At 45.6% G+C, this 22,401-nt stretch overlaps 1 pseudogene; it reads right to left on the reverse strand.

Moving 5' to 3' along the window:
• LOC118239751 overlaps positions 1-21,829 on the reverse strand; it is a 37,395-nt pseudogene extending 15,566 nt beyond the window's left edge.
• Between the last annotated feature and the right edge of the window lie 572 nt (positions 21,830-22,401).

The following is a 22,401-nucleotide window of genomic DNA, read 5'->3' on the forward strand; positions in this document are numbered from 1 at the left end:
CACTCACTCACACACAAAATAAATATTTTGAGTTTGAAGCTAATTTGATGGGACGCTTTGCTTGGTTGGATTCAGCATAGAATAGACAAGGCATAGTGGCCAAGGCCAGACTGGGAAAGTAGAGACAGGAGAAGGATTGAAGATTAGCCTCAGCTACATAGAGAATCCAACCCTGGCTTAGCCTAGAAAGACCCAGTCTCCAAATAAATAAAGGGAGAAAAAATATAAAAAGGAATGCTGTATTCTAGACTCTAAAACCTGTATCCTTGATTCTGTTGTTATTCATTGAGATGGGGGCTCTCTGTGTAGTCCTGGCCCCAAACTCAAGAGATCCACCTGCCTCTATCTCCTCACTGCTGGGATTAAAGGTGTTGCTACTACAAGGGCCAAATCAATATCTTTGTCTGCTTCCCTAAATGGAAGACCTAGCTGCTTGCTGACAAGGTTTACTTCTTCCATAAACAATAGATCTAAACTGCAATGAAATATGTCTGGAACCTGGGTATTGGTGGTGCACACCTTTAATCCCAGCACTCTGGAGGCAGAGACAGGAAGATTTTTCTGAGTTCCAGCCAGGACAGGCTACAAAACCACACAGAAACCCCATATTGGAAAACAAACAAACAAACAAACAAAATAAGACTGAATCTCACTATGTACCCTGCTTAGTCTGAAATTTATTATTGTAGACCCCAGGGCCTTGAACTAACAGTGATCCTTCCCCAGCCTCAGCCTCACCAAGTGCTACAAAAATGGAACCGCCCTACCCAGACTGTAGCCATTTAAAAACAATGAAACAAATTCACTTCCTCCTCTAGAAGTGGGGGCAAGGAAGCCTGTGAAGGTCATTGTGCCCCAGGGAAGCTCAGCATGGAGGACACAGGGTGGGGATTGGGTAAGGATGGCACCAGGTGGGGGAGGAATACCAGAGCCTCCCCTGCAGGGGGCCAATGACCCTTCAGACTATATAAGAACTAGAAGCTTTCCCTCTACCAGCAGTTTCTACTCTACCCATCCAGATCCTGCTGTTGCTGATTGTGATTCCAGTCCGGCTTTTATCTGGAAGAAAGGTAACTTTTTTTCAGTTCTGAGGTTTGCAGTCTAGGTCCTTGGCTTTGAGAGGCAGGTGTGTATCCCTGACATGGATATCTTCCCTCAGTTTTTGGAGGAGACACATTTATTTTAGGCAACAAGGGTCAGGCTGAGTAACTCGGATCTGCCTTCCTCCTGAGCACGAAGGCCTGCTTTAGTAGTTTGGGTTTCTCTATAATTTGGAGCCTGTACTGGAAAGTGCTTTGTAGACCATGCTGGCCTCGAACTCACAGGTCTGCCTCTGCCGAACCCTCCCAGTGCTGAGATTAAAGGAGTGAGCCAGCACTAGGTTGCTTGTTTTTTTGTTTAACTTTAAAACTAGGATTTTAAATCAGCATGGCCGCGCATTCTGCCTCCTGTTCCCACAGGCAGCTGGGTTTCGTCCCACACCACAGGATCCAGAGGCCTGCAGGCAGATATAGATTAGTTTCAACAAGGTAGGAATTTAGGAGTGTGTGTTCATGGGGACAGGCTATGAATGTTACAAAGCGTGGGGTGGTAGTCACTTGCTTGAAGGATTTCCAGAGGATCCCAGGCAATTGTATTTGTTGGAGAAGCTGAATTACCAATCGATTCAGAACCTGATACTAACCCGTATCCCTGATTTCATACATTATTCAGGTTTTTGGTGCAGAGGATTCTGCTGCTTTCTGGACCATGTCAACCTGTGGTACTCAAACTATGAGGGTTCTTTTTGTTCTGGGATAAAGTGCCACCAGGTTTTGAGCATTATCTGCTGACAAAGGGCCTATTTCCCTAGTTCTTAGTGACTCCTCCAGCATTTGAATAGCGTGGGGCAATCTTGGGACTTGAGCTACAATGGGTCCCTTGGTATCATGTGTCTTGGTTAACTGAGGTATCCTGGGAGCTGGGACTCCACGGGCATGGAGGGGAGAATGTTGAGTGGGAAGGAAGGACTCAGGACATCGCTTGCACAGTAGTCAGGAACTGAAGCAGTATTGGAGAGGACCTGGGGGGTCGAGGTGCCCCCTGGCTCGAGGGGAAACCCACATAGTGTTCATCATGGTGGTTGCCCTCTCTGAGGCAGAAATACAAAGTGCTTCCACTTTGTGCCTTACAGTGTGGGGCCAGCATCCCACTTGAGCAGAGTAGAAGGATTTGTGACAGGCGCTGAGCTGAGGCTTTTGGGGTGCTGCTCCACCGTGTAAAGACAGGAAGCAGTTCGGGTGTGATGGGAATATTGTTCATGGATGTGCCCTGGACCTTAACGAGCCTGGTAGTGGTGAGAGGTAAGCTACAGGGGTCACTTTTTGAAACATGACTTTTCTCCAGGCACTTTTTGATCTTTTACAAGCTTACCCTTGGATGTAAAAAGACCAATTTAGGGCACATGTCTCAGGATTTGGGGATGAGAGGAATGTTTCAACCCATGATTGAACTGATCCAATGTTATTTTTTTTCAGGTTTGTGAGTCTCTCTGGACCATGTCAGCCTGTGGTACTCAAAACATGGGGGCACTTTGTGTTCTGGAATAATGTGCTACCATGTTTTGAGGGTTACAGGTTGATAAAGAGCCATTTCCCCAGTTCTTAGTGGCTTATCCAGGATTTTTCAAGTGTGGGACAATTTTTTTGGGGGGAGGTTAAGTTTCTAAACAGTGTTTCTCTGTGGCTTTGTAAACTGTTGTGGAACTAGCTCTTGTAGACCGGCTGGTCTGGAATTCAGAGATCTGCCTGCCTCTACCTACAAGTGCTGGGATTAAAGGCTAGCACCACCAACGCCTGGAGTGTGGGGCATTCTTTGGACTTGAGGTACAATGTGTTCCTTGGTAGCATATGTCTGGGATAGCTGCAGTGTCCTGGGAGCTGGGACTCCAGGCATGGTGGGGAGAATGTTGAGTGGGAAGGTTAGGGAAGAAAGGCCTCCCTTTCACAGTAGCCAGTAAGTGAAGTGTCCAGGGAGGGGAAATGGGAGTCCACAAGCACCCAGTCTGGAGGAGACAACCCACATAGTGGTCATCAAAGTGGTTGCCCTCTCGGAAGCAGAACGAGAAAGTGCTTCCACTTTGTGCCTTACTGTGTGGGGCAAGCATCCCAGTTGAGCCCATTGAAAGCATTTGTGCACAGGCACTCAGCTCAGGCTTGAGTGTAAAGGAGAGCTGCACTCCTAAAATCTATGTATTGGGGTAAAAATAATTTTCTTGAAACCCTGTGTTAATACAGCATCTCATATACAAATATCCCATATTAATACATTGGCAAAATCCTTAAGTGGATGTGCAGATCCTGTAGGACCCTCAACCTGTGATACTCAACCTGGGGGCTCTTTTGTTTTCTTGGAAGAAAAGTGCTGCCAGGCTTTGAGTGTTAGTGATTGAGAAAAGGATATCACCAAGACTGACAACTTAAAAGCCAGGTTCTGTTTTTAAAACCTGGCAGATGGGTACATGAGGAGAATGAAGGCATGTCAGGGTAATACAGGTGCTGCCATCTGGAGGCTCAGCACAGTGGCTGCCCTCAAAGTGGAGGCCCTCTCCAAGGCTCATCCATCAACTGCATCCATTGTTGTCTGTTTGGACCAGGGGCCAGGAAACCACATTGGAGCATGGAGTTTCCCTTATCTGGGGACTGGAGGTGAATTCCTTTCCCCTGGATACTTTACTGATGAAGGTAGTTGTGATGCTTCACATAAATAAGGTCCCTACCCTGGTAAACAGTTGTAAAGCAGGGTGGGGGTGGGAAGACTCAACTGGGCAGGACCTGCCATAAATTTTTCCCCACTTTGGTTTTTCTTTTTTCTTTTCTTTTTTTTTTTTCGAGACAGGGTTTCTCTGTGGCTTTGGAGGCTGTACTGGAACTACCTCTTGTAGACCAGGCTGGCCTGGAACTCACAGATCTACCTGCCTCTGGGATTAAAGGTGTGTGCCATCACATCCCAGCTGGTTTTTCTTTTCTTTTTTTTTTCTTTTTGAGACAAGGTTTCTCCATATTGCTATGGAGGTTGTCCTAGAACTCACTTTTTTGTTCTGAGATATGGGTTTTTTTCCTTGAGTAGCCAGCCTGACGGTCCTGGAACTCACTCTGTAGACCAAGCTAGCCTGGAACTCCGATCCACCTTCCTCTGCATCCTGATTCCTGTGATTAAAGGTGTGCGCCACCAAAGCCTGTTTTTTCCATCTTTTCGATTTTCAAAAAATGGTTTCTCTGTAGCATTGACCCACTTACCTCTGCCACCACCATGCTGAAACCTTTAACACTTTATTTTTTTTATTTTTAGGTTTTTTGAGACAGGGTTTCTCTGTGGCATTGGAGGCTCTCCTGGAACTGGCTCTTGTAGACCAGGCTGGTCACGAACTCAGAGATCCACCTGCCTCTGCCTCCCAAGTGCTGGGATTAAAGGCATGCGCCAACAATGCCCAGCTCTACCTTTTACACTTTAAATTGCTAGTGCTAATAGGTCCATTAGGAAACGATGGGGTACAAAATCCAAATCTGTTGCATTTTGAGTATAAGGCCAGCCTGGTGGACAGCCAGAGAAGGGACACTGAAATGCCTATACATAATTTGGCTTGTCAGTGGGGGAGGGTGGTGTGTAGACCAGTGTAGGCTTCCCCTCTTTAACCCCACAGTGCTGGGATTAAAAGGTGTCTACCATGCTTGGTGTTACTTTAACTTGTTTCCGTTTTTCAGGCCTTACACAATAATTGAGATTCCTAACAGCTTTTCTACAGGTTACTTGCACAGCACCGTTCAGATCTCAACCTGCTCCACTCAAACTCTGGGGACACTTTTTGTTCCTTGGAAGAAGTGCTGCCAAGGTTTTGAGGGCAGCCGATTGAGAGAACGCTGCAGCTGGGCAAGGTGGTGGTTGCTGTCCATGGGGTGGCGCTCAAATGTCAGGAGCGCTCTTCTCATTTCTAAAGTGGAAAGTGTTTCGACATTTGGGTGTTGTCTGTGGGTACCATTCCCGCCTGCGCTGTGGATAGCGGCTCATCTTAAGAGATTTACTGTTTGCTGTGCACGGTGAAACTTGCAGGGAAGTAAATGATGGGGAGTAGGTGGGGAGGATTGAAATTGTCACCTCAAGTTCCCTTAACCCGCTGAGCTATCTTCCCCAGGCCCATTTAACACGCTTTGGACCCTTCTTAATCTTGCAGGCCCATCTGGATCCATCTTGTGAGGTCCCAGATAGCCATACTCAAAATGGAGGCACTCTCCAGGCCTTGTGAAGGGGAAAGTGACCCCATTTTGTGTGTTGCTGTGTGGAGAAGGCATCGTGGAACTTCCTTGCACTGGCAATTGCTCACTTGGGGACACTCAATTGTGGCGCACTCTTCTGGATGGAGTAGAAAGTGCTACACCATTTGAGTGTCCCCTGAGAGCACCTGTCCGTTAAAAATCTTCTGTTCCTATTCTAGACCTGAGTGTTCACTCACTGTCCAGACACTAGGTGGGAAGAGTTAACGCCTGTTCCAGCTACAGTGGGAACTCCAGTCTTCTTGGGGGTTTGGGTGAGGACCCCTGAGACCTGTTCCTGGTCAGTCCCTGCCAGAGTTAAGCATTGGAGTTGTTAGTGTATGGTGTCTGCAGCATGAGCATGCAGAATCGTCTCCTGCATGTGGGGGCTGAGAATTGAACAATGATCCTGTTAGGCTGAACCACCTCTTCCCTTAATCCCAATTGTTAACTTTTAATGTCTAAAGTCATTTTGAATCCTTGTGTTCAATTGGCAATTTTGGTTTTCTCCACTAAAGATCAATAAAGTCTTGTTCTCTTGGCACTTTTGTCTTCAGTTTTATTTTAACTGTATGTGGTAGGGTTGGGAATGACTCAGAAGGTTGCTTCCATGTGCTTTCTTGGAGGCTACCAAGTTTGTGGCTTCCTCATTCCTCACAGGGGGAGCTAACTTTATACCCCTGCAGTTTGTTTCTCACCAGAAGGACCAAATCACTTTGCAGCCCTTTAAGGATGTAGGCCGAACTTGCCAGAACAGTAGGTTTGGAGAGGTGCTCACCTTTAGTTCTGTAAATCATGACACTAAACAGTGAATTCATTCTCTGGGGTTTAGGATTTAGGATGCTTCAGCAGAGGAACACTGGGAGGTGTTAGCTAATGAATCAAGGCCCTTAAAGAAACAGATACACTCAAATCCACTTGTGACATGCTGATTTAACAGACTGAGTTTCAACTCTAGGTATTGAGGCACTTTTAGAGAAAGGGAATTTGTGCAGAGCAGTGATCTTTTTTTCTGGGATTAAGGCAAATGCTACTATGCCAAGTGTTTTGTATATTTTTTTGTGGGGGAAATGTTCTAAAATCCCAATAAATTGGCCAGGCTGGCCTGACTCAGTCTAACTGCTAGCTGTAAGGGAGCCACAATATCTGGCCACATTTTTGCATTTGTGCCTGCCTACCTTTCGACACATCCTTACTTCACCATGTCATAGGTTACCTCTCCACCATGTTGGTTCCTGTGATGCATCTCTGTTCCTCATGCTTGGTGGCAGGCTCCTTTACAAGATTGAGCCCTTTACCATATTGACATGCAGAAGCTGGCTACATACTCTTGCCTGGAGCTGGCATGATTATAAGCTGTCATGTGGGGACTGGAGTTCAAACCCCAGGTCACTCGAAGCTGTCTGCATAGCCAATTGCTTTTAGCCTGGGACACCCTGTGGCTCTGTCTGCACTTGCATGACCCTGACATTGACTCATAAATGCTTTAGCCAATAGCACACCCATTGTAAATGTTTTTCCCTCCAGGTGTCAACCATTGGCATGAAATCTATATGAAAAGATTCCTGGGTTTCATGCATGCTAGCTAGGCAGCCAGTCTTCCATCTGGTCCACGTTTCCAGCCCTCTCGTATGTTGAGGCTGCATTTGTGTGGCTAGCAGATACAAACAGTCCTGGATCTTACTGTATCTAAGCCCTCTGGAACCTTGGTCCTATAGCCCCAGCCCCCTTTGGATTTTGTGCTTCTTTTTGTTCTAGTATATTATTTCCCAGGCATGAGTACAGTGTCTAGTCAAGAAGTAGAAAAGTTTATACAAATTTCTATGATTTTTTCTGGTGATGCCAGGGCAGGGAAGTATTGGCCTTCTCTATATATGTGCAAGGATTCTGGGTTATTGCTCACTATTTTGAATTACCTCTGCTAATTACACAAATGTTCCTGGGTCTGGAGAAACGTAGGCAAGCAAAACTATGAGGTCAAGGCCAGTATGATCAACAGAGCAATTTTTATTTTAGGATATGTATTTTGCACAAATGCAAGACTGAAACTCATATTGCAGTGCCAGTGGAGGTCACCAGGGGTTATTGGATCTCACGAATGGAGTTGGATCACCAGGAACAGGTTGTAAGCTACAGATTGTGATCTGGGAATTGGGACCCCTGCAAAAGCAACAAGTGCTCTGACACAGAGTCACCTCTCCAGTCTCCTTATTCCCAATGTTCAGTTTGTTTTGTGGATCGGGGTCTCTCTGCTGCTTTGGCTGGCATAGAATTTTTATGCCATGTTCCTGAGATCCCAAAAAGAGACTACCAAGGAACCAACTCATTATGATGCAGACACATAAAGTTTAATATTAAGTTACAATTCTCACCAGGGACCCTGTCCAACAAACTGGCACAGCAGCTGCAGGAAAAGGGTGCCTGGCCTCAATTGTGAAGATTTTTTTAAGATTATTGATTTATTATGCATACAGTATTCTGTCTGCATGTATCCCTGCAGGTCAGAAGAGGGCACCGGATCCCATTACAGATGGTTGTGAGCCACCATGTGGTTGCTGGGAATTGAACTCAGGACCTCTGGAAGAGCAGCCAGTGCTCTTAACCTCTGAGTCATCTCTCCAGCTTTGTGAAGCTTTTTAAAAGGAAAAAGCTGTAAGCAGGTTGGTATGTGCCTTGGCTGTTCAGGACTTGGTAAGAGTGGGTGACCTGGCCTTGGCGGTGGTGGTGCACACCTTTAATACCAGCACTCGGGAGGCAAAAGAAGGTGGATTGCTCTGAGTTCGAGACCAGCCTGGTCTACAAGAGCTAGTTCCAGGACATCATTCAAAGCTACAGAGAAACCCTGCAGCTGAGTCAGCCTTGTGCTACACAGGGAAATTCTGAGGCTTTTTCTGAGGATGGAGTTAACTCCAACCCTCTCTAGTTTACCTTGCTCTTACAGAATTCTGAGAGATATACCTGCATCTGCCTTCCATGTGCTGCGATCAAACATGTTCCCAAACTCTCTGGGCTCCTTCTTCCCAATCTTTTATTTTATTTTATTTTATTTTATTTGGTGTTTCAAGACATTATAATACTTGCACCTTTTATTTATTAAGTTATTTTATTTATTTTGGTTTTTTGAGACAGGTTTTCTCTGAATAGCTTTAGAACAAATCTTGACATTCATTCTAAAGACCAGGCTGGCAAAAAACTCACAGAGATCCTCTTGCCTCTGCCTCCCATGTACTGGGATTAAAGGCGTGGGACATCAATCCTGTCCAGTTTAAAAATTTTTTATTATTTTCATACATGCATGTCCATGTGGGGTGTGGTGGGGTCATGACAAGGAATACTAGAAAAGGGAGTTGGATCCCCTGGAGGGAGAATTACAGGTAAATGTGGCCACCTGACAGGGGTGCCAAGGAACTGAACTCAGGTCCCCTGTAAGATCACCAAGTGCTTTTAACTGTTCATCTATCTCTCCAGCATCATTTTTCCAGTCTTTAATTCATATCAATCATTTAGAATTCCTACCCCTAGCCAGGTGTTGGTTGTACACGCCTTTACTTCCAGTACTCGGGAGGCAGAGGCAGGCGGATCTCTGCGAGTATGAGGCCAGCCTGTTCTCCAAAGCGAGTGCCAGGATAGGCTCCATAGCTACACAGAGAAACCTTGTCTTGAAAAACAAAAACAAAACTAAACAAATAAAACGAAAAAAGAAAAAACAGAATTCCTACCCCAAATCTGAGGCCAGCATTCCCGAATTCCCCATTCTTCCCAAGAAATCAGGGCTCCATCTCTCACCACAGGACTTGAAGTTTGCAGCCTGGATATCTCAGCCTCCTGCACAGTATCCTGACACCTGTGTCCCCCAGAGCGTTGTTGGCCACATAAAACTCAGTCAGGGTCTGGTTGGTTCAAAGGTCTTCACCTGCTTTGTCTCTGAGACCACAGCTGTACAGCCTGCGGGGGACAAGCTGCAGTGGGTGAGGTGGTCTTTTCAGGGAGTTGAGGTGAGGATTTTACAGGTGACAAGGTTTATAGGAAAGAGTCATGAGCCCCTCCAGTGGTTGCTGGACACCTTCCTTAGTGAGTGGTGTAGCCCTCAGCAAATAGTATCCCTGATATGTTCACAGAGGTAACCCTAATTATCTTCACTTGGTGGCCAGAGACATCTAGTTCTCTTGAGTTCAAGGCTCCCCTAGTCTACAAAGCTGAGTAACATGGCAGTCAGGACCACACAGAAAAAGTATCCATTTGGGGTGTGGGGTAGAACTTGGGAGAAAAAAACAATACAAGTTATAATAATGCAATAATAATATAATATGCAATAATAATTTTTGGTGTGTGTGTGTGTGTGTGTGTGTGTGTGTGTGTGTGTGTGTGTGTGTGTGTGTGTGTGTGTGCATTTTTCGAGACAGGTTTCCCTTTATTGTTTTGGAGCCTGTCCTGGACCTTGCTCTGTATACCAAGCTGGCCTTGAAATCACAGAGATCCACCTGACTCTGCCTCCTGAGAGTGCTGAAACTAAAGGCTTGCACCACCAACACCCGGCCAACAATGTAAATTATTATAGACTGGATTCCCTTTGTGGTTTGAAGACAATTGTCAATGACTTCCTTCTCTGGTTAAATTGATCCTCAGTTTTTTTTTTTAGTCTGGAGTCACATTTGGTCTGGAAGAGTAGAGTTAGGGAAGCTCCAGCCCCCAGTGCTTCTCTGTCCCCAGCGCACACATCTCTAAACAGTGAGTCCAATGCATGCAGCTTGGTAACACTTGGGTTTTGAAGTGTAGACATGGAGGCTCACATCTGTAATCCCAGCAGAGGGAAGCTGATTTCTGAGTTCAAAGTCAGCCTGTACTACAGACTGAGTTCCAGGACAGCCAGGGCTACACACAAAAGCCCTGTCTGGGGAGATGGGGTGGGGGAGTAGACAGGGACAGATCAGCACTGCGGGGATTCTGCCTCTAAGCAGGGTGAGCCTGAGTAGGGAGAAAGTATAGTAAGAGATCCCAGAAACCCAGATCCCCAAAGCAGGAGCTGGAGAGATGACTCAGTGGTTAAGACTGCTCTTCTTGAGGAGCCAAGTTTGGTTTCCAGCACCCAGTTAGTAGTTCACAACATCCTGTAACTGATGGTCCCGGTCATCTGATGTCATCTTCTGTCCTCTGTGGATACCCCCAGTCCCAAATACACATACACAAATAAGAAAAGTAAGCTCCCAAATCAAGCCCTGCCTGCAGTCTGATCCTTGTAGATACACAAAATAATAAATATCTTTTTTCTAGAAGTCTCTAAACGCCCTCAAAGTTCATTACATGTTTATAAATGTGGGGAGGTTGCTTTTGCGGTAATTGGGGTCTCTGATTATGTGATTTATTTGTTTAATTTTTTTTGGTTTTTCCATACAGGGTTTCCCAGTGTAAGACCTGTAGTTTTGCTGGAACCAGCTTTGTAGACCAGGTGGCCCAGATATCCAGATATGTGCCTGCTTCTAGCTCCAGAATGTTGGGATTAAAATTGTGCACCACCACATTCATAAATGTAATTATAAAAGTTCACTGCAGAATAGAGTGTTGGCCAAGTCTTTATTCTTAAGGCAGAGATCAGCCTTGTCTTCATTGTGAGTCCCAGGCTAGCCAGGACTAGTAGGATTCTCTCTGTCTTACAAACACACACATACACACACACTCTCAGACACAAAATAAACTAAATTCTTAGTTTGAAACTAAGTTGATGGGATGCTTTGCTTGGTTAGATTCAGCATAGCATAGACAAGGCACAGTGGCAAAACCAGACTGGGAAAGTAGTGACAAGCAAAGGATTCAAGGTTATCTTCACTACATAGAGAACCCAAAGCTAGCCTAGCCCAGAAAGACCTAATCTCCTAATAAATAAAGGGAGAAAAACTATATATAAAATCTAGTACTCTAGACTCTAAAACCTACATCCTTGTTGCTGTTTTTATTGAGATATGGGCCATCTGTGTAGTCCTGGCCCCAAACTCAAGACATCTACCTGCCTCTGCCTCTGCCTCTGCCTCTGCCTCTGCCTCTGCCTCTGCCTCTGCCTCTGCCTCTGCCTCTGCCTCTGCCTCTCTGCCTCTGCCTCTGCCTCTGCCTCTGCCTCTGCCTCTGCCTCTGCCTCTGCCTCCCAAGGGCTGGGAGTAAATATCTTGCCACTACATGGGCCAAATTAATATCTTTATCTGCTTCTCCAATGGAAGACCTAGCTACTTGCTGACAAGGTTTACTTCTTCAATAAACAATACATCAAAAATACATAGAAATATCCCTGGAATAGATGACTGAACTGTGCATGGTCTTATGTGCCCATTATTCCAGCCCTTGGGAGATGGCAAGAGGAAATAAGGAATCCAAGGACGTCCTTGGCAATTTAGTGAGTTTAGGGCCAACTTGAGTACCTGAGACTTTGTCAGAAGAAACCCTAAAACCCAAGCATGTAACGTGTCTCAGTAGCTGTGTCCCTGTATTCCTGGACACCTGATTTCAATCCATAAAACCATGTAAAGGTAGAGAAAACCAACTCAGTTAGCTATTGTTTGACCCCCAATCCAGTTTGGCAAAGCAGGTCTAACCATACACACATGAGGAAGAAAGACAAAGGAGGTGGAGCAAGGACTTCAACTCAGTCAAAACATGAGAAAACAAACCAAAACACTGACCCTCCCAGGTAGAGATTACTTCCTTTACTCCTTTCATGAATATTTTTAAGAATGAATCTGGAGCCTGGCAGTGATGGCACATGCCTTTAATCCCAGCACTCGGAGGCAGAGGCAGGTCGATCCCTGTGAGTTCGAGACCTTCGTGGTCTACAAGAGCTAGTTCCAGGACAGCCTCCAAAGCCATAGAGTAATGCTGTCATGAAAAAAAAGAATGAATATTGAGCCAGGCAGTGGTGGCAAATTCCTTTTCACCCCAGCACCCAGGAGGCAGACAAGGACGGATCTCAGATAGTTTCAGGCTAGGATAGGCTCCAATACTATCCAGAATCTCTTAAAGGACCCCCAAAACAAAAACCAAATGCTGAATCTCACTATGTACCCTGCCCAGTCAGGAATTCATGATTGTGACCCCCGGGGCTTGAACTAACAGCGATCCTTCCCACACCCCCAGACTCAGCCTCAATAATTGCTACAAAAAAGAAACCACCCTACCCAGACCCTAGCCATTTAAAAACATAGATACAAACAAACAAATCCACTTCCTCCTCTGGGGATGGGGGGCAGACACGGGACGGTTGGGGAGCAGGGCATGGATGCTGAAGGTCATTCAGCCCCAGGGGGCATCAGAACCCAGGATACAGGGTGGATTGGGCATGGATAGCCCCAGGTTAGGGGAGGGATTCCAGAGCCTGCCCTCCAGGGGGCCAATGAGCTCTCAGACTATATAAATACTAGAGCCTCTCTACTCCCAGAGACTTCTATCGGATCTTGTTGGTGCTTGTGAGGATATTCTGCTCCAACTTTCGAGTTCGGCTTTCTCTCTGTATGAAAGGTAATTTTTTCTGTTCTGAGATTTAAAACCGAGGACCTTAGCTTTGAGAGGCAAGTATAGGCTAGATATGGATGTTGGATGAGATAGGTTTATTTTAGATGAGAGGTTTATTTAGCCAGCTTACGACCTGGGTCAGGCTGAGTAACACACATCTGCGTTCCTCAATACCACCAATGCCTACTTTCAGAACTTTTGGTATTCTATGTAGTTTGGAGCATGTCCTGGAACGCGCTCTGTAGACTATGCCAGCCTGGAACGCACAGGTCAGTCTGCCTAATAGGATTAAGTGCTTGAGCCAGCACTGACCTGCTTGCTTTAGAACTTTTTAAAATCTAGAATTTTAAATGAACATCGCCAAGGATTTGGCTTCCTGGCCCCAGTCAGCTGAGTGTAGTCACACCTCACAGGAGGCAAGACCTGTAGGCAGATTGTACATAGTTTTAGCGATGTAGAAATTTTATGAGTGTTTGTGGTGATTATGAATGACACTTCTAGGAGTTTCAGAGGGTCCCAGGCAATTGAATTGGATTTGTTGGAGAAGCCAAATTAACAATGGACTTGGGTCAATTTTGGGACCCATATTAACCACACTGAATTTACATATCTTTTAGGTTTTTTGGCGCAATAGAGTGAACTGTTTCAATGTTTTTAGTTTTCTGGCTGGTAAATATTTTTTTTCAGAATGTGCATCTCTCTGGACTATGTCAGCCTGTGGTACTCAAACTATGGGGTACTTTTTGTTCTGGAATATAGTGCCTCCAGGTTTTGAGCACCACCGGTTCACAAAAGTGCGGTATCCCCAGTTCTTAGTGACTCATCTATATTTCGAATAGTGTGGGGCACTCTTTGGACTTGAGCTACAATGGGCCCTTTGGTAGCGTGTGTCTGGGTTAACTGTGGTGTCCTGGGAGCATGGAGGGGAGAATGTTGAACGGGGAGGAATGTTTTGTACATAACTTTTCAGTAGCCAGGAACTGAAGAGGTATTGGAAAGGACAGGCGAAGGGTCGAGTTTCCCCCAGACTCGAGGGGACAACCCACAAAGCGGTCATCAATGAGGTTGCCCTCTCTGAGGCAGAACTGGAAAGTGCTTCCACTTTGTGTCTCCCTGTTTGTTTCAAACGTCCCAGTTGAACCCATTGGAAGCATTTGTGCACAGGCGCTGAGCTCAGGCTTGGGAGTGTGAGGAGTGCTGCACTCTGCTAAAAACGCTGAGCAAGTTAGGTGTGATGGGAACATTGTTCATGTATGTTCCGTGGACCTAAAACGGAGCCCAGTAGTGGTAAGTCCTAAGCTACAACAGTTACATTTTGAAAGCAGATTTTTCTCTGGGAGCTTTTGAGACATTTTCAGTAGGTTCAAGTTTCGCCTTGGTTGTAAGAACTGCTGTCTAGGGCACTTGTCTCAGGGTATTTTGTGTGTGTGTGCGTGTGTGGGGGGGTGAGACAGGGCTTCTCTCTGGCTTTTGAGGCTGTCTTGGAACGAGCTCTCCTGAACCAAGCTGGTCTCAAACTCACAGAGATCTGCCTGCCTCTGTCTCCCAAGTGCTGGGATTAAAGGCAGAGGGAAACAAATCAAGGCCCTAACAGGAACTCAGAAATTCCTTGAGCTATGTTGCAAACCACCTTTGACATTGTGTTTGAACTCCTTGAACTATGTTGCAAACAAACTTTGACATTGTTTTTTGAACACGCTCTGTGTGACCAAAACACCTCAGTGTTTGTTTTGTTTTGTTTTTTGCAAGACAAGGTTTCTCTCATTTGGAGTCAGATCCACAGGCTTCTGTCTCACAAGTACTAGGATTAAAGGCTTGCCCACACCATTGTTCACTCTATGAGGCCCTTTTTGAGATAGGCTGTTGATGCTGGAATTCCTGCCTACCAGAAGCACAGATCTTGTTTCTTCTAGGATTAGGGCATATGCCACTTCCAAGTGGTTTTCTGAATTTTTGTGTATGTGTGTGTGTGTGGGGGGGAACAGGTGGCAGAACCTAGTAAATTGTCCAGGTTGTCCTGACTGCCTCTTGGGTGCTAACTGTAACAGCCACAACACTGGGCACATTTTACCTTTGTGCATGCTCACCATTTGGCCTGTGCTTAATTCCCTGTATCAGGTCACTGCAACCATGCTGGTTCCTGTGATGTATGTGTCGACTTCATGCTTGGTGGCAGGCTCCTTAACATGTTTTTGCCATTTACCATTAGTTAGCATACTGTAGCCTGGAGCTTGCATGGATAAGGATATATATATATATATATATATATATATATATATATATATATATATATATCTGCTCTTGAATGACCTGCCTTTGGTTCATAAAGACACAAGCCATCATGCATGGAAGAGGTAAACATTTGTTCAGCCCAGATGTTAACCATCGGCATGCAATCTATATATGTCTTTAGGAGAGAATATGGTCCTGTGTTTGGTGTATGCTAGCTAGGCAGCCAGTCTTCCAGCTGGTCCACATGTCCTGACCTCTCCATGTGTTGAGGCCTCATCTGTGTGGATAGCAGATACAAACATTCCTGCATCTTTCTAGGTATACTGCCTCTGGAAACTTGGTTTACAGCCCCAGGCCACTTAGTATATATTGTGCTTCTGTTTTTTTTCTAGTGTACAATTTCCCAGTGTGATTACAATTTTGAGTTGTGAAGTAGGAAAACAAACAACTTTTTTTTTGGCTTTTCCAGACAGGGTTTCTCTGTGGCTTTGGAGGCTGTCCTGGAACTAGCTCTTGTAGACCAGGTTGGTCTCTAACTCACAGAGATTTGTCTGCCTCTGCCTCCAGAGTGCTGGTATTTAAGGCGTGTGCCACCAACCCCCAGCTAAACAGACAAATTTCTAAGGAATTGGCTGGGCAGGGAAATATTACCCCCCTCCTTCATATATCTGCAAGGATTCTAGGTTACTGCTTGAATTGCCCCTGGAAACTGCAAATATTTGTGGGTCTAGAGAAGCCGAGGCAAGCAGAACTAAGAGGTGGACGACAGCCAAGGCTACAGAAACACCTTGTCTCTAACATAATATACCCAACTCCTCCAAATAAGTGTCCTCTGCCCTTATTTTAATCTGTAGTTTCACACTTTGGCTAGTAGGTGGGAGTCTTGTTACAGTGACTGAGTGAAATGTCCAGTATTCAGATTTTTGTGTAGTTCCAGGGTAGCAATGATTGTTACACAGAGAAAAGCAAAAGTCGCACACAAAGTAATGTCTCTCAAGTGCTGGATCACAGCAGTCCGAGGGAATAAAAGTCCTGGTGGCCTCCATTATGATGCCACAGCCCTGCTCAGCACCCAATATCCAATTAAGGTTTTGTGAGTTGAAGTGTTGCCAGCCTCCTGTGGGTCATTTTGTTCAGGTCCACTCCAAGCAGCCAGTGGACAAACATGGGGCTATCACTATGGTGACTTCAAAGACAGCATCATGTTACCCTGCCTTTTAGCCTGTTTTCCTTCCTTCCTTTGTTTCTTTTTTTTTTAAGATTTATTACATTTAGTGTTCTGCCTACCTGCCAGAAGAGGGCACCAGATTGAATTGTAGATGGCTGTGAGCCACCATGTGGTTGCTGGGAATGAACTCAGGACCCTTGGAAGAGCAGTCAGAGCTCTTAACCTCTGAGCCATCTCTCCAGCCACACAGCCTGTTTGTCAAATATTGTTTTCATTAGTTTTGTATGCAGTGCTTCCTACTCTTGCACAGGGCCAGAGTTCAGTTCCACATACAACCATTTTAACTCCAGCTCCAAGGGATCAGCTGTCCTTTTCTGGCCAATATCAGCTGAAATCATGTGGACACATACATACATACATACATACATACATACATACATACATACATACATACACACAATTAACCATTAACATTTCTATTGTTTATTTGTTTGGATTGTTTTCCAACAGGGTTTGTCTATGTAACATTGCATGTCCTGGAACTCAATCTGTAGACCAGGCTTGCAATGAACTCCCAGAGATCTCTCTGCCTCTGCCTCCCAAGTGCTGGGATTACAGGGTTGCACCACCAATTCCCAGTCTGCTGCCAGTGTTCTTAACTACTGAGCCATCACTCTAGCCACAACAATACAAATCTCAAGGGCAAGGGCAATGGAGATAACCAAGGAGAATGGCTTTCTCTGCCACGTTTGGAACCAGGAGAGCAGTGATCTCAAGATGGCCTCATACTTGTAATAGTTCTGTCTTTCAGAGCCCAGAGATGGCTTTGCTTCATCTTGACTCCAGGTCAAAGAGTTCAAAACTGTCCTTAGTCTACCAAGGTTAAAGTCATAAGCTCTAAGGCATGTCTACTCTAGGATGTTTGATCTTAGTCTTGAAAGTCTTATCTAAATAACTACAGACTTGGTCTGAGTTGTGTTTACTCTTGAACCTCATGGCCCATTAGGAGAAGTTGAGTCTCAGGCACAGTTATCAAATATTTGGTGGATTAAGGTAGAAAGTGTGTTTGTTCCTTATACATGATACAGAAGTCTTTTTGCCATGTTCCCCTTTTGGTTGGGGTACTTAAGAATGCTGAATAATAAATTGGGAAGTTCAGTATTCATGCACTGGATTGCCCTCTTGACTCTATCCTGTGTCTCTTTTTCTTATGTGTATTTACCTGCCATTTCTCAATCTATTCTCCCACTCAGGTATGAACCTGGCAAGTTGGCTGGATCCCACTGAAGCCTAACATGGATTGATTATGACAACTGTGCAATTCAGAAAAACAGGTAAATGCAAATACTTAAACACTAATTTACAGTGTTGGAACTAACAGCTCTGGGGATGCTAGGAAAGCAGACACTCTACTGCCAAACCATCCTCCTAGCTCACATTTTCAGGTAGGGCCTCACCAGGTTTCCCAGGCTGGCCTTGAACCTGGAATTCTCTTACTTCAGCTTCCTATGAAGCTGGGATCTAGCTAGTGGTTTTGTTTGTGAGTGTACTTTTGCTCTTAATACTGTTTGTCGTGGTGTGCTTTGGAGGCCAGAGATCAACCTGTAGATGTTTTCCTGTCAACCCACGAGGGTTTTGATGGTGAAGCCTGTCATCAAGCTTGGAAGTAGATGCTTTAACCTGCTGAGCCAGCTCACCAGCCCTATAGTTTTATTTTAGGATGTGTATTTTGCACACATGCATGACTGAACCTCATATTGCAGTGGCAATGGAGGTCACCAGGGGTGATTCGATCTCCTGGAACTAGAGGATCCTCTGGAACAGGTTGTGAGCCACAGAGTGGGATCTGGAAACTGGGACCTCTGCAAGAGCAACAAATGCCCTACCCTCTCCAGCCTCCTTACTCCCAATGTTCAGTTTGCTTTTTGGAGACAGGGTCTCTCTGCTGCCTTGGCTGGCATGTAATTGTTATGCCAAGTTCGTGAGATCTCAAAAAGAGGCCACCAAGGAGCTGACTCACTGATGCAAATGCATGCCTCACTTGTGATGGTTTTTAAAGGAAGCAAGGGCAAGAAGTGTGGTGTGTGCCTTGGTTGTTCAGGATTGGTTAATAGTAGGTGACTTGGGCCAGGTGGTGGTGGCAGCAGCCTTGGCTGGCATGGAATTCTTAGAGATCTACCTGCCTCTACCTTCCATGTGCTGGAATTAAATATGTTCCCAACCACTCTAGGCTCCTTACTCCCAATCTTAAGTGCCATAGATATTAATAAATAAAAACCACAGGAGACTCCTAGTTGTATTCTCATTTACAGATGCAGATAGCATGGTGTGGAAAGCATTTCCAGTGGGCAAATGACAGACTCAGAACTCCCACATGCCAGCTGAGACTGGTTTCATTTAAAAGAACAAGAGAGGGAGAGGGTGTTGGAGCACTGGCTGCTCTTCTAGATGTCCTAAGTTCAATTCCCAACCACCACAGAGTACCTCACAAGCATCTATCAAAAGATTTGGTGCCCTCGTCTTGTGAACAGACATACATGCAGGCAGAATACTGTGTACATAATAAATAAATATTTATAAATGTATAGCGATATTGGAATGCAGCCCCATGAGGTCTCTAAGAGTTGTTTTCCAGAATAACCACAGGTACCTCCTGTTCCCTGACCTCACCCCACTGGGATCAATATCCTGTTGTGAACCCTTTGACCTGGGGTTTTTGTAAGTTTGTATATAAGGCTGCTCCACAATAAAGGTGAGAGACATTCTCTCAGAAAAGGACCAGGAGTCTTGTGGTTCATTCGAATCTCCAGGCTTTCGCCCAATACTCGGACTTAGTGGCCAAGAGCAGCCACATAGCAAAAGCCGAGCAGTGGTGGCCCACGCCTTTTTAATCCCAGCACTCAGGAGGCAGAGGCAGGAAGATCCCTGTGAGTTGGAGACCAGCCTGGCCTACAAGAGCTAGTTCTAGGACAGTCTCCAAAGCCACAGAGAAACCCTTCCTAGAGGGAAAAAAAACAAAAGCACAGGAAGTAAAGTTAAACTGAGCAGCACTGTTGTGAAGCATGGTGAGTCTGAGAGTACAGCCAGTTTAGTAACAGATAACAGAAACCTATATCCCAATAGCAAGAGCTGGAGTTATAGCTCAGTGGTTAAGGCTGCTCTTCTAGAGGAGCCAAATTTGGTTTAGTTGAACATCCTGTAACTGATATTCCCGGGCATCTGATGCCATCTTCTGGCCTCTGTGCACACTGCAAGCTCAGATGCACATACCCATAAATGAAAAGAAAATGCCCAAATTAATAAATGCTTATTCCCCAAGCAGTTTCTAAACACCCCCAAGGTTTGTTGTGTGTGTGTGTGTGTGTGTGTGTGTGTGTGTGTGTATTTATGTATGTGTGTGATTGTCTAATGGGGGGTTGCTTTTTGTAGGATAGGAGATTCTTTTCTATCTCCACTTATGTGTGGAGTTATGGAAGCAAGTGGTTAGCATGGTGGCAGGAGCAGGAACCTGAGATACCACATTTTCTTTTTTTGGTTTTTTTGAGACATGGTTTCTCTTTGCAACATTTGGTGCCTGTCCTGAAGCTAGCTGTGTAGACCAGGCTGGCATGGAACTCCCAGAGATCCTCTTGACTCTGCCTGTGTAGTGCTGGGATTAAAGGCTCCAGCCATCACTCCCAGGCTCAGTTATGATCATGTGTTTCCTGCCTTTATAATGAAAATTGCCGTCATCGTTTTCTGTTCTGTTTTTTGAAGTAGCATCTCCCATATCCCACACTGGCCTGATAGTAGCTATAAAGCTGAGTCTGGCCTTAAAATTTCTACTTAAGCAGCCAGTGTGTAGTGGTTCATGACTCCATTAGCATCCCCACTCTACTCCTGTCACCCTCCTCCTAAGCAAAACACTCACCACAGCTTCTGGAGTCTGTAGGCCGGGTGCCTCAGGCCTTCCTCCAGCAGCCACAGTGCCCTGTCTCCCAAGTCGTTGAAGCACAGATCCAGTTCTCAGAGGCAAGTGTTGACTTGGAACATGGGCAATCCCTGCATATGTGTCTGAGCCAAGCTGGCAAATTCCCAACCTAGAGGAAGGGATGGCCAAGGTGAGTTTGTCCCATGCCTTTTTGTTAGGTCACCAGGGCTGGGCTTAATTGCCTAATTTGTATGCTGGGTGCAGGGCTATGGCCTTGCCCATCTTTGCGAAAGATAAGGGGAGAAGGCAGAGAGGAAGACAGTACAGAAGGCAAGGAGCAGGCAGATCACATGGGTTGTAACTCCAGTTCTAGGCAATCTAAACTTGTTTATTAGACTCTGTGACTACCAGGCCTGTGCTTGGTCAAAAGCGTACATGCAGAACGGGCAATGGTGGTGCACACCTTTATTCCAAGCACTAGGGAGGCAGAAGCAGGCAGATCTCTGTGAGTTTGATACCAACCTGGTCTACAAGAGCTAGTTCCAGGACAGTCTCCACTGCCACAGAGAAACCCTGTCTCAAAAAACAAACATAAACAAAACAAAACAAAAAAAGCATACATGCAGGCAGAAAGCCACATATGTCAAATTTTGTAATTTACAAAAGAGGAAAGGGGTTGGGCTCTGGTGGTGCACACATTTACCCCCTGCACTCAGGAGGCAGAGGCAGGGGGATATCTATGAGTCCCGGTCTACAAAGCAAGCTCCAGGACATCCAGGGTTGTTACACAGAGAAACCTTGATGGTTAATTGTTGCAGGAGCCCGTTGTGAGTAGTATATCCCTGGGCCAGTAGGGCTGGGCTATATAAAAGCAGGTAGCAGAGCAAGCCACAGGGAACCAGCCAGTAAGCAGCAAATTTCTGTGGTTTCTTTTCTGCTTCAGGCTTCTGTCTTGGTTTCCCTCAGTGAAGACCTATATAACCTGTAGGATAAAATAAACTCTTGCTTCCTGAAGTCACCTTTGTTCATGTTGTTTATCACAGTAACAGAAAGCCAAGTAGAACAGAGGGTACACTTTGGTCAGTGGTATTTGTTCTGAGACCTGAAAGATTAACCAATCTCCCCCCAGAGAGTGAGTGTGTGTGTGTGTGTGTGTGTGTGTGTATGTATATGTGTATGTGTGAATATATACAGTGTTCTGCAGGCATGTATGCCTGCAGGCCAGCAGGGGGCACAAGATCTCATTATAAATGGTTTTGAGCCATCGAATGGTCACTGGGAATTGAACTCAGGACCACAGGAATAGCAGCCAGTGCTCTCAACCCCTGAGCCATCTCTCCAGCACTCCCCTGGAAACTAAATGTACAGCAGAACAGAAGAGCAGTTTCAGTGGTTTCAGTGATGTGTGAGTAAAGACCCTGTGGCAGGAAAACTTGACCGCAAGATTCTGTAGCTTGAGCTGGTGAGGAAATGGGTGGGCCCATGGCCTCCATGGACAGAGAAGACAGGGCAAGCATGCTGAATCAGGAACTGTACTCACCAGAGTGTCTGCAGTTTGTAGTCTGGGTACCTGAGGCCCTCACACAGCAGAAGCACCCCAGGATCACCAAGGTCATTCAGGCCCAGGTCCAGCTCAGTCAGGGTCTGGTTCAGCCTGAGGCTGGAGACCAGATCTTCACAGGCAGCCTGGCTGAGGTGGCAGATTTTCAGCCTGTGTAAAAGCCAGCTGGTAAGCATGATGGGGGGATTTCCTGGGGACACGGAATCAATCCTCTGCCCCTGTATTCAGAGTTCAGTATTCTCAGGAAGCTGTGTGTCACACATATGTGACACCCACCAGCACATGGTAGACAGAGGCAGGAGGATGTTCCATTAGACTTGCCTGGGTGTATAGTGAGGCTCTGGCTCAAAAAGCCAGGGGCTGTAGGTGTAGCTCAGTTGGAGGGCTCTTGCCTGTTGTGTGCAAGGTCCTGGGTTTGATTCCCAGCACACACACACCCCAAAGAAAGCAAGTAGAACATAAAAGCAACAAATTGTTCAAGGCCTGTCAATGGTGGTGCACACCTTTGATCCCAGCACTCAGGAGACAGAGACAAGACAGAGATCTCTGTGCATACAAGGCCATCCTGTGATACAGAGTGAATTCCAGAATATCCAGGGCTACACAGAGTAACCCTATCTAAAAAGTAAACAAATGAACAAACAAAAATACCTGTCCAAGGTGCCAATATGATGTTACACGAATTTGATTACATAAATATATACAGGATTTTCAAATTGCACTTAAAATTATTTTGTGTGAGTTGGGC

Source organism: Cricetulus griseus, unplaced genomic scaffold (assembly GCF_003668045.3).
Source record: "Cricetulus griseus strain 17A/GY unplaced genomic scaffold, alternate assembly CriGri-PICRH-1.0 unplaced_scaffold_1, whole genome shotgun sequence".
NCBI lineage: Eukaryota > Metazoa > Chordata > Mammalia > Rodentia > Cricetidae > Cricetulus > Cricetulus griseus.